This window comes from Saccostrea cucullata, unplaced genomic scaffold, assembly GCF_032062105.1.
Source record: "Saccostrea cucullata isolate Sc308-1 unplaced genomic scaffold, CSIRO_AGI_Scuc_v1 ctg2650, whole genome shotgun sequence".
In the NCBI taxonomy this organism is placed as follows: Eukaryota; Metazoa; Mollusca; class Bivalvia; order Ostreida; family Ostreidae; genus Saccostrea; species Saccostrea cuccullata.
In genome coordinates this window covers 29,591-43,452 of record NW_026935408.1, presented here as the reverse complement: position 1 = coordinate 43,452, position 13,862 = coordinate 29,591, and the positions used below count along the sequence as shown (strand labels likewise).

At 32.5% G+C, this 13,862-nt stretch overlaps 1 long non-coding RNA gene across 1 annotated transcript; it reads right to left on the bottom strand.

The window, feature by feature from the left end:
* Nucleotides 1–1,891: 1,891 nt before the first annotated feature.
* On the bottom strand, nt 1,892–5,555 carry LOC134242735 (uncharacterized). The gene is made up of 3 exons (XR_009986911.1): nt 5,421–5,555; nt 3,704–3,763; nt 1,892–2,125 (listed from the first exon to the last, which is right to left on the bottom strand). It is a non-coding gene; the product is annotated as an uncharacterized LOC134242735 (long non-coding RNA).
* Nucleotides 5,556–13,862: the final 8,307 nt, after the last annotated feature.

Below are 13,862 nucleotides of genomic sequence, written 5' to 3'. Positions count from 1 at the left end.
TTTACTTTATTAACATTCTATATCTTTGTAATACCTTTATTTAGCTAATATCACTGTTTGTAAGAAGAGTGAAGGTTTAAATAATGAAATAGGCCTAAAGATTAATCTTCAGTTTATCATCACAGAGAATATATTTATTTGAATCATGAGTATTGTATTATATATAGTACAGTCTATAGTATTTCTTATTAGATATGTAAGCTGAAGCATCCAGTAGTATATTTTAGTGTGTTATGGAATGGGCCTTGTCCCATAGATAGGTAATTAGCATATGATACCTTTTGTATATTTTAAAGTAATAATATCATATCATTGCATTAATTGAGATGCGATTGTAAAATATATGTGTAGAAATTAACTGTACATTGATTTATTTGTATGCTAAATATTTAGATTAAGAGAGATAACTCTTAACTGATAAATCCATTTTTTGTACATCAAAATAAGTAAAATAGAATACATTTATACATTTGTTATTATTTCATGTGATATTTATTGTTATTGTTTTATTTTAAAGGGCCACTCATTTACTTGATGAACATCAGTATTAAACATATATGAACCCTTAGACAGGAGTTTGGTTGTTCCAACATCCAATATATTAACCACCCCTGCAACATTGGCGCCCATGTAGGGACTGGATGCCTCAACCAGAACCAGGACGACTGCATAGTAAACGCACCGTGAGTGATTCGCTGGAGAGTGACTTTCTGCAAGATGTGAATTCGAACTTGTGTGCGCACCGTCCTGTGAATTCGAGCCTGGCCAGTAGAGGTATTGTGTACGTACGGATAGAAACTGTTTTCAGGGTACGTGTAATTTTTACAGTCGTGTGAGAAAGTCCTGAGCACATCATTCAGTTTCTCCAATTCTCTTTCTAGCTTTATTTCTTTGTACTTATCACTGGATGAAAAATACAGTTTCCGCATGGCTGAAACCCTACTGAAACTCTGCGGAAACTTAAGGTTACTAATAGTTTCTGCAAAGTTTCAGTGCGGAAACTTCAAGTTTCATCAAGTTTCCGCAGTGCGGAAACCAAAGGTGTCCACGAATCCAAATAGTTTCCGCAACTGAAACTTGCTGAAACTTGAGGTATACGCAAGGTTTCAGCATGCGTATACTGTTGAAATACATATGGTGTACCATAGGTTTCCGCAACTGAAACTTGCTGAAACTTAAGGTATACGCAAGGTTTCAGTATGCGTATACGGTTAAATACATATGGTTTACCAATGGTTTCCGCAACAGAAACTTGCTGAAACTTGAGGTATACGCAAGGTTTTAGCATGCGTATACGGTTGAAATACATATGGTTTACCAATGGTTTCCGCAACAGAAACTTGCTGAAACTTGAGGTATAGGCAAGTATGCATTTACAATATTGATAAATATAGGGTATACTATAGGTTTCCGCAACGGAAACTGTAGTATTGACTACACAATTTAGCCCTGGTTTTCAACCAAAAGTCATTTTCCCCCTGATTTCTCATATTGGAATAAACAACAACACACTAACACTAGTTATCAAAGAATATTTAATGTTATTACCAACATTTACATACATCGGGTTGAACATTTTTCTCTTGCATCATAAACATTTTTACAGCTAAGTCCGAGCCCTCAAGTCACGACAGGAGGACAGAGAAAATGTCTTCATTTAATGATGTCTCATATATCAGAGATATAATCTTGCGAGAGGAACTTAGAACTGCATTCCTGCAATCAATCAACTAAACCTGAATTCGGTTTATGCAAGTCTAGTATTATCAAGGGAATGTAAAATTGCTTGGTATAAGAAATGCACAATTTCACATCATAAGTAGCCAATAAGCACCAAGGTGGATTCCTTTGTTAAAAATTCAGTTTGTAGTCCATCATCAACAAACAGAAAAGTCCCTGAGTGGTTCTAATTTTTTGAGGACCCACTAACACTTATCATGCTTATGCTAGTGGCTGCGTGTTTTCGGAACTGTGCAACATATCACTGTAGTCTGCATGTATGTCCTGTTCCAGTTTCAGTTGACTTTAAAAATATCAATGCTTGAGTATAGAGAGATTTGTTTTCATCATTGGAGAAATGATATCATGTTCAAGTTGGATTGATCTGCTCATCAGTTACTTCAACCTATTGAAAATATATATAAATATAGTTTAACAAAATCCCAATCTAAATAAAACAACATGTTAGATCCTCTCGCATACTCGCTACACAACATCTAACAACATCCCATAGAAGGTCAAGTCAGATGTCAAATACGGAACAACTCTAGACTTATTCGTTCCAATATATGAAATACAATAATTTTGCAGTTGACTATTTGATTGATTATAAATAGAATTTGACCTCTGACGTGACACTCTACAGGATGTTGTTAGATTAAGCCAGTATCTAACATTTAATATTAATTTGATGGACATAGTCCCTAATGCTGTTCTAGTACAAGTTTTTGTTTGATTAGTTTCACATTTTAAGCATTTTTTTTTATCAGAATGATTTAAAATGAAATCTAAAAAATTATCAAGTGTAAAATATCATTAGTTTATTAAAGATGCCTCTTTTAAACACTTGATTAGTGGTAGTGAAATAAACAAACATGAATTTATTTAAATGTACCTGAATATATATATGCATAGATTTGTTTCTGATTTTCAGAATAAATTAAGGAATTTTCTTTCATTCTACTTGTTCATCAAAATATTTTTTTATTTGAATAACAACTAGAGGCCCATAGACCTAATAGGTATCATGTAACAACTTTCACTCAACTGAATTTGGTTTGTGTTTTAAACAAAAAGCCATGAAGTTCCAAATTTTGCAAGATGCACCATTGTTTTTCATAATTATACACTTAACATGCTTTCTTTGGTTACTCAATACCCAAAGGTAGATCAGTTTGATAAATATAAAATGCAATTCCATTTTAAAACCACCAGTTGTGTACCCCACCCCACAGGAACCACTAACCCTGGGTCCACACATTTCAAAATTTTCTAAATGTAATCTTAAGTTTTTTTTCATCATAAATGGTTGATTTATTCCAAAGAGCTATATGGATCAACCCTAGTACTAGAACCCCTGACCTTGGGGCCATGAATTTCATAATTATGGTAGATGACTCAGTGCTCATTGCAATCATGCCAACAGTTTGACTGCTTGATGTTCAGGAGTAAAAAAGATTGGGGGGTATCATAATATTTACAATTTTGTTCCCCTTCATTGTAGATGCTTTGTACCATAATTGGTTGAAATTGGTTGAGCAGTTGCAAGGAAGAAGCTGAAAATGTTCAAATGTCAACAAATGACAGACAAAAACAGATAGTAATAGGTCACCTGAGTTTACTAAGGCGACCTATAAATAGGCCTGTTTATAAATACTTATAAATACTTATTTTAAATAAATCAGAGAATTTTAGTAGGTAGCTTGCAAAATGACACTTTCTAAGAAAATGTTAACATCTGTTAATTTGATGGAAATGCTGAACATATCAAGATATTATATAAAGCTTAAAAAGTAGAGGAAAGCAGCTTACACCCCACCCCCACCCCCCCTCACCCACTGACAACCACTGACTATGATAAATAGAGAGCTTTAAATTATACAATGAGATTAAGAAAACAATAGAAAATAAAAACATAAACTTGGTGCTTTAGTCCTTAATTTCCTAAAATAGAGTTACATAAGTTCTAACAACTAAAACATACTTTTTAACAGAAGTATTCTTCCTCCTTATTTAGTTTTCAGATGATTTGTTCAATGGATATCTGAAATTAAAATAGATCGAGTTAGTACAGTACATAACAGTTATAACTTTTTTTGTTTTTAGCATGAGCTCAGAAAGGTCCCAAAACCACTTGCATGCCCATTCCCCTGCACCTGACAGGCAGTGAAAATTCTAATGGAAACATGACAAAGAAGAAAAAATGATTAGAAATTGTATCATTTTAAAATGGACACAGTCACACTCTGGTCTAATTCTAATTAGCGGTCCTATCAGGCTATCACAACCTCAATTTACAAGATTTTGAAATGCAATTATATCTGAGAGTGAGAAAAATTAAATAAGATATAATTTTCCATAAAAGCAAGACTACATCTAAATTATGTTTAAAAAATGTAGGCCTTCTCCGATTCAAAATGATAATTCATTTGATAATTTATTTTATTTAATATTCTATTTTACATCAAGGGAAGATCATTTGTATAATAACACAGAACTAGGAGTCTTCAGTGGCCATTGTTGAAAACTGATTTAATTAGTGATAGAAATATGGCAAATGGTAAACAGCTATAAACAGAGATATTACAAAAATCTTATTTGTGTATCAGTCATTTTATCAAGTCAATAAAATTTAGAGATCATAAAAGTATTATGTTAAATTTTCATAATGGGTCACATTGCCATTGGTTAGAGCGACATGTCTAGAGTTGGGGAGTAAGAGCTGATTCCTACATCACGGGTCTGAATCCAATATAGTACATATAGACTGGTCCCTCGGATGAGACTGTGTTGGTGATGTGTCCACATTAATAAAAAGTTCTCTAACGGGTAACAAATAAATACAAGTATATGACTGTATAAAGAATCAATACATGTAACTTAAGAATTTGAAAATGGCCAATTGCCCATTTCATCAAGCTCCAGTCTATCATAATACACACTTCAGGTAAATACTGTTCTGTTCATATCAAGAGAATAATTTTTTATGGTTGTGATTTCTGATGTATTTAGAAACTGCACCACATTTAATACACAAGGTACAATAAAAATATGGTATTTCTAATGAACAATAACACCATGCACACTACCGGTAAATCAAGTTTTAGGTTGCTAAAATAGTGTTAATTGTTTCATATAGATCAAAACATGCATATGTGTCAGCATGAAATTACAATTGATCTATTAATTTAAAATAAATATCATTTTAACATTTCACGTTTAATTAATGATAATTATGTCTTGTAAGAAAAGATGTTTATGTATCTTCGTGTATAACTATTTTGTTCACGTACGACAATGTTTCAAAATCGTAATGTATGGTATGAAACTTAATAAAATACTTCAACCTGAATAATGTGAGGCATTCTGAAAATTATCAAGTCCCTTTCATATCCCAAAATCTGCAAGTTCTCAGGAATTTTACTTTCATGACTATACAACATGTACAAATTGGCATTTCACAGTGATACAATACTACACAATGACATTCTACCAACATGATGCCCTCTAACATGTCTAATATTTATGATTCTAGACTGCATGTATGTTAAAAATATATTCAACCCCTTCCTCGGCTGTGCAACACAGTCTTCCATCAATAATAAAAACAATTCAGCAAAAAATAAATGTAGGATTCAAGAAACTACTCCTGCGAATAACAATGAATACATCCAGCAGTTATAATGAACAACAAAGCTCACCTTTTCTGAAAGAACATAAGCGTGGGGGCAAATCTTTCGATTTTCCGAAAAAGTAAACACCGGATACAAGTTCATAACGATATTATCCTCTAAAACCAACCTACATTTAAAATTCCGGAATACTACAACACGTATTTTTTTTTAACATGATTGGGACGATGCAGAAAAACAAATTCTAATAAATAATCATACGAAAAACATGCAAGATAAATACAATGGTACATAATGCATACGGCCGTTTTAACAGCACTTAATTATACGTATTACAACCTAAGCTGAGAATGATTTACAAGGCGCTTTTTCAAAATAATTATAACTGAACATTGGTCGATTTGAATTTTTGGAACGTGCCGTTTTGACCCGACTTTATTCTTACGATTGCAGACAATTAAAAAAAAATAAAGGTGCTCTGAACTTTAAGAAATAACTACCTGTATCTAATCTGTCGTTTGAGGTGCCTTTCTTCTGTGTGGAGTCAAAAGATCTTCTCACTGCTGTTGTTTTTCTTGAGCAAGTTTTTGGTGTTTTCTTCGCCATTTTGTCCCTCTTTCTTCTACTAAAAATCTAACCAGTGAGAGAGAAGAATTCTATCGCGATACGCCACCTAGTGATTGAATGTCAGTCTCTACGGAAAATTCAACTTAGTTTTTGAATTTCTCTTTTTGCAATATTTTTTTTTTTACGTTTTGATTGCAGACGTCCTTGCATTTATGACAACAGAATGAACCTGTCAGTTTTAATGCTTAAATAAAATTGATCATGGAATCGAATTTTGGTATAAAACCGTATTTCAAGTCCCTTATTATCATGATTATGGTAATTGTTGAAACGGACTGTCCAGATTTTTACAAATAGATTGAAAATCATATACACATGTATATACTTAGCCTATTGTGTAAAAAAAAATGTATACAAGTCAACAAAGTTATGCTGATGGCATATTATCCACAAACAAGAGCGATTTACCCCCCCCCCCTTTTTCTAGTAAGCGATACGAATTAGCTGGTTAAAACTTTACCACAAGTCTGCAAATTTATGTTTATATGTTTTTTTTAATCTTAATCTACGGGATACATTTCTATTTGTATCCTAAAATAAAATAGATAAATTAACAAAGTACGTGTGAGTTTATAATCATTGTAACAGTTATATAGTGACTTATATAATGATTAATTTTGACCTTCGTAACATAATAAATAAAACGAAGAAAAAAAATTACAAACTATATTAGAATGTGTTGTATGAGTCTCTCTCTCTCTCTCTCTCTCTCTCTCTCTCTCTCTCTCTCTCTCTCTCTCTCTCTCTCTCTCTCTCTCTCTCTGGTATTGCTTTTTATACTTTTGTGAAACTCAAAAGCAAAATTTGGGTTATAAGAATTATTAATCAATTGTTAAAAATTTCCATCTCAGAAAATATCTACATGTACAATTTTAAAATAGTAAATAGCGCTGCTTCTCAGCATTAGATTTAATTTAAACAATATTTTATTCACAGATGTTATTGTGAATAGGATTGGGCAGCAGGCACAGCCTATTTTAGCCCTCTCCCTACATTTAGGTCAAGGTACAAAACATTAGATGATGAACAAAAAAATTTATTGGTTATTACTCAATACATGCAGAAGATACGGAAACTCTTAATTTTACAGGCAATTTTATAAATGATATCATGTAATAGTAGTCATAGTCCTTTAGACCTTTACACATGTCATGTATATTGTTGCTTACTAAATGTATTTATCTTCTTTTTTTTTTTATCTTTTCCTTATTATTGTAATAACCTCACACTTTTCTGTTTTGGACTCTAAATTAGAAATAAAGCGTTGTTTTATTGTGTACTTAGAAGTGACCTTGAGAAAAAAGGTAAGAAATAAAATTCATAGACTGTGTTTTCATTAGGTTGCGTGTCATCGATCTCTAAATATTTTCAATATTTGAAGTTAACAATGATGGCAAACAAGGAATACCATTAATTGTCGATTTTTTTTGTGATTGCCGATTTTTTTGTAAAGAAATTGTAAAATAATATTGAATTTGTTTTAAATAGTCATTGAACTAGAAAATATTCTCCTTACCTGTAGATTATTTTTATTATTTATTAGATTTATCTATAGATAAATATCTGAGAGGTTTTTCCTTTTTTTCTTTTAATGACCAACACATAACAAACTAAATAGCTGATATGAAACATTTTATATAAAATATTTTATAAAACAATCTTATTTGTTTGATTTAGGTGAAGTTATATTATATAGTGTGTGTGGGATTTATTTTAAAATTTTTAAAATTTGAATGTTCAGACACCTTGGGGTCATTACTAGTGACTATACTGTGTATACCATGTACTGTATGTATACAATACGCCTGGTCACAGCCCATTGTTCCTCTAAGGTAGAAAAACCTCTCAATCCACATAGAATATACAAAAAATACACCAACACGGTAGCAGGTGTCTTCGCGACACGTGTCTCCCCACCTGTGGCACGTGAGGACAGGTGCCCGCGAGTGGGGTTCAAAGAAAAGGATTGAAAATTTGATCAACTTACATATTACTTTTATTTTTTTTTTTAAAGTGTGTTCTGAATCACAAATATATAGCACATTATACATCTCAATACGAATATAATTGAACATATTACTAAAAAGTATAGGTACCGCGTTTTCAGTAATATTTCATTAATCACGAAAGCAAGATATTTGAAAAATAAATAAATAAATAAAATGCCTATACATAACTTGCAATCTAATTAAAACGAGATTTTCCATTTGTTCCCAGGGTATTGTTTCACAAAAACAGACTTTTACATTAATAAGTCTTCCTCGTGCGAATAAGCATTTGGGTAACAAATGAGACGATTTAATTTTAATTAGATTGACATAATATGCTGCAGATCTTAAGAATCATGGCATCAAATGTTCAGGCTAGGACATGTTTTCTTGCAATATTTACCCGCGGCTTTCGAATAAGATTAACGCCTATTAAACGAATAAAATGTATTCATGAGAACGGAGATAAAAATACATATATGTAGATATTAAATCAATGTAATTATAAAAAACAACTAGTAACTATTGCACTATATATCTATGTTGAACACTGAATAGTGAAAAGGCTTCCTAGTCAGTATGTGTTGTTAACAAATTGAATTATGGAAATGATAATTTTCCATTCAGGAATATAGATACATGTATAAGAAATTTAAATGCAAAACTTGCTATCTCAGATAATGTAAACATTCGCTCTCGTAATTATCTATATTTCATACACCATGAAGACACACTAATTTTCTTTTTTGAACAAATTAACATTAAATGTAATTGTAGACAGAGGAACCTCCATATATAACCCTTGATTTGTTCTCATACGGAAGTAATATTTTGTGAAAATAATGTATGTTATGAAAAAAATTAATTCCCGAGGGGGAGTCTCGAGTTGGGTAATGTAGAAAATCCTGGTGAGAGGAATCGATTTTGTTTAAAAATGATATTTTTTCAGCACAATATGAAATAAATTAATATGAAGCAAGGATCTTGTATAAAGTGCTTATCATTGATATCAATATCGGTATGTGTAAGTTTACACAGAGCACATCTCAAAATCTGAATATGAAGTAGAAGTTACCTTGTATTTAAAAATAAAACAATTTTTTAAAATGTATAAATAAATAAAAATATGATATGAGTTGATTTTTCTACCCTTTTGAAAAAAAAAATATAATAAAAAACAGTTTCAATTCGGTTTCAGCATGCGAAAACCATACAGAATCAAAATCAATAGTAAAGATTATAATGAGTTGATTTTTCTACCCTTTTGAAAAAAAAAATAGAAAAAGTTTCAGTTCGGTTTCAGCATGCGGAAACCATATGGAATCGAACTCAATAGCAAAAAAAATCATTTGAATTGATTTTTTACCCATTTGAAAAAAAAGAAAAGAAAAAGTTTCAGCTGGTTTCAGCATGCGGAAACCATATGGAATCGAAATCAATAGTTTCCGGAAATTGAAACCTACTGAAACTAAAAAGTATCGTTAAATTGACATTTCATTAAATTTAACATTAGTTTCCGTTTTGCGGAAACTATTTGGAAACAAACCTAATAGTTTCAGCATACGGAAACCCTACAGAAACTTGCTGAAACTATTATATAGTTTCCGCATTGCGGAAACCATACAGGAAACTTCAACGCCAAGTTTCAGCAAGGTTTCCATATAGTTTCAGTTTTGCGGAAACTGGACTTTTCACCCAGTGTATATGTAACAAAACAGTTTACTGACCTTTATTGACAGTAACATTTGACAGGTGTATATAGTTTGTTTTACAAGTTTATTCAAAGTTTATGACAAAGTTTTCTAATCATAGGTCTTAAATTGTCCAAAATATGCCTCCAAATCAATTTGAAAACAAAAGCCCGTAAAATTTAGAAAGTTGCTCACCGTGACCTACCGTGATGTGAAGTCCTGAGATGCATCAACTTACAAGATTGGATGGTCCTAGTCTTTATAGTAAGCAAAATATCAAGTTTTTTTAATAAATTTTGGTCAACTTTGAAGTAACCTTGTGACCAAGCCCTTTGCCCCAGGGTCATGCCTTGAACAAATTTTAATTTTCAACATATCGCGACCCTTGTATGTAAGTTTGGTGAAAATCTGACAGGTGGTTCTGGAGAAGAAGATTTTTTAGCATCCAGTACTTTTGATTTTATTTTCCTGATTATCACCCCTTGTTTTAAGGTCCTTCTTTTAGTTTAAGAATAAATGGTAGCCCTTGGGCCAAGGATACACTGTGACAAATTTGACAACGTTTGGCCAGGAGGTTCTTGAGTTATGGCCCATATTCTAAAATATTAACGCACACCGCACGACGCACATCGCACAAATGGCCATAGCACTAGCTCTTTGAGCCTTTGGCTCAGAAGAGCTACGCAGTTATGATAAGGCTGTCCGAAGGCTTAAAATGTCTTAAAACATACGTTTTATTTCGAGCTAGATTTTAATTTCAATCTGTTATCCTTACTTTAAATTGCAGTCAACTTGAGATAACAGTTTAATCAGGTATTATAATAAAGCATTTCTGTGATGCCAGATGACTGTGTTGATCACGTGACGGACATTTTTGATATTCTTTTGATATTCTTAAATGTTGCACAAAAATCGCATCGGCACAAGCGCATAACACAATTATTGTGCACAGTTTGTTATATAGATCAATTCATCGTGATCCATGGTACTTAAAAAGTGCTGGGGGCAGGTTTAATTTGTTCTTCTTAAGAAAATATTTTACAATAAATTAAAATTACCAACGTAAGAAGGGTATTTTCCACTCATTTTCGCGATTTATACAAAAGCGGATAAAATACATACGATCCCCCAGCAATGTTCAGTTAGAAGACATATTTCTCTTTTAAATTCACGCAAAATATCTTCAATTTATCCTTGTCTTTCACTTGTGCCAGTCCAATATAAACACGATTTAAAAATTCTTACTCTGTCTACGGAAGTTTAAGGGGAGCGTTTCATATTTTTTGGTTATTGCTTGAATATACGCATATCGGACAAGCAAAAGGAATAGAGATATTTAAACATCAAATGTTAAACATAATAACAGCACACACAAGCTTAAAAAACAAGCCTTACTCTTGAATTAAACACAAATCCCCATAATAAATCTACATGCCGTGTAATAATTATGACACTTTCCCCGTCATGTCAGCTCAACTATGCAGTGACTTGACGTCATATTCTATTATGACGTCATATCTAGGTAGTTCAGAGAAGTTACTACAGTTTGAACAGTTTGATATTTTACGGGCAGCCTTATCCTAGCTGCGTAAATATAATATTAAGAAATCCGTTAGCGCACAATAAATTTAAGTGTTCAAGTGTTCAAGGGCTCTTACGCCAAAAGCGCTAAAATTAGTAGTACGCCAAATATTCTCATTTTTCGGCTTCCTGTTGAGCTTATGATAAAAGATACCACAGAGTCTGACGCATCTGTTACAGACTTGGATATTTTACTTGAAAAAGACATTGATGGTAAACACATGTAACAACCCAGTTATATGATAAACCTGATGACTTTTCTATCGTCAACTTCCCTAACTTATTCAGCAATATACTTTCATCAACTGCATATGGGGTGTATTTATCTCAGTTGATTCGATACGCAAAAGCTTGTTCTACGTATGAACTATTTCTAAAACGAGATAAATTATTGACAATCAAGTTGATGAAACAATTTCGAAAGTTCTAAAGTCGACACAATGACTTTGTCAGCAAATACAATTTATCATTGAGTCAAATGCTGACTGACGTTTTTAGCTCACCTGAGCCAAAGGCTCAAGTGAGCTTTTCTGATCACAATTTGTCCGTTGTCTGTCGTCGTTGTCGTCGTCTTCGTAGTCGTCGTTGTCGTCGGCGTCGTTGTTGTAAACTTTTCACATTTTCATCTTCTTCTGAAGAACCACTGGGCCAATTTCAACCAAACTTGCCACAAAGTATCCTTAGGTGAAGGGGATTCAGATTTGTTCAAATGAAGGGTCATGCCCTCTTTCAAGGGGAGATAATTAGCAATTAGTGAAAAATTAACGGTGTATTTTTAAAATCTTCTTCTCAAGAACAACTGTGCCAGGAAAGATGAAACTTATGGGGAAACATCCTTAGGTAGTGTAGATTCAAGTTTGTTCAAATCTTGACCCCCAGGGGTAGGGCGGGGCCAAAATGGCCGACCAAAGTTTTACATAGATATATATAGGAAAATTCTTTAAAAATCTTCTCCTCAAGAATAGCAAAGCCATAATCGATCATATTTATATGGAAGCATCCTCAGGTAGTGTATATTCAGATTTATTCAAATCATGACCCCCAGGCGTAGGGCAGAGCCAAAATGGCCGACCAAAGTTTTACATAGAAATATATAGGAAAATTCTTTAGAAATCTTTTTATCAAGAATAGCAAAGTCATAATTGATCATATTTATATGGAAGCATCCTCATGTAGTGTAGATTCAAGTTTGTTCAAATCATGACCCCCAGGGGAAGGGCGGGGCCAAAATAACCGACCAAATATTACATAGAAATGTATAGGAAAATTCTTTAAAAATCTTCTCAAGAATAGCAAAGCCATAATTGATCATATTTATATGGAAGCATCCTCAGGTAGTGTAGATTCAAGTTTGTTCAAATCATGACCCCCATGGGTAGGGCGGAGCCAAAATGGCCGACTAAAGTTTTACATAGAAATGTATAGGAAAATTCTTTTAAATTCTTCTTCTCAAGAATAGCAAAGCCATGATTGGTCATGGAACTACTTTTGGATTTAAGCTTTTCCAGTATAAACCAATTCCGCTTTTTCCTAGCCACAGTGCTCAGGTGAGCGATGTGGCCCATGGGCCTCTTGTTCAAACTTATTCTTAGTCAATTATTTCTACAATGAATTGACGACGGATTTTCCCTTTATTTCCCGATCATGACAAGAAGCACACGGCGGATGTGACCGGTTAGCAGGAGATGCTTAATCTTTCATGACACCTGATCCCACCTCTGATGTTTCGGAGGTCCCTATTTGCTCTCCTCATATTATGTATTGTTTTATGGACTCTGAGATTGAATACTGTTCGTTATTCTCATATCCTTCCTATGCAAACAATGTGTTCAGGTCTGCCTTTCATAATTTGTCCATGGTGTAAAACAATTTCTTGCACATAATTCATAATAGAAAGTAGGTACTACCACAAGATCGGACGTTCTGTCTTTAGTACATTGAGTTGTCATTCTTGATACTTTTAACGTCATCAGAGATGGCAATGAATATTTTGTTCTAAATGTTAAATATCTGTGGATTTCAAAGCTTGTAAATATAATAATATTTTTATTTTGCTAAATTTATATGATTTTTTTTACAATCGTGGAAAGGAAAGAATCTAAAACGATCTCATTTTGATACATTTATTTTATTTACTATCGAAAAAAAATCTTTGAATTTGATATAACTTAACATTTCAAATGCAACACCAAAACATTTTTTATCACAAAAAACACAGTTAATAGTGTTAAATACATATCTTATTGTAAAATAAAACTATGAATACAAAAAATGGTATTATGAAAAAAACAATTCATCAGGACAAAAGAAAATTTACGTACACTGTATAAAAAGTCAAACACATATATTGAGAAAATCTCCGTCATGAATAGTATGGAAATGTGTTCTTATTACATGTAACAAGACGGAAACAACTTTGGCATGTTTTTTACACAATGGTGAGCCTGTCATACACTAAAAATCCTTGATAAAAATAACCAAAAAATAAATATCCATGAACAATAAAGATATCTATTTTGGATTCAAATGTCTACATGTATGATAAATTCATTTAAACGATACTGAATTTTAATCCATTATAAATTATAATTTAAAACATATAAGCGGGTTATAAAATTTGACAT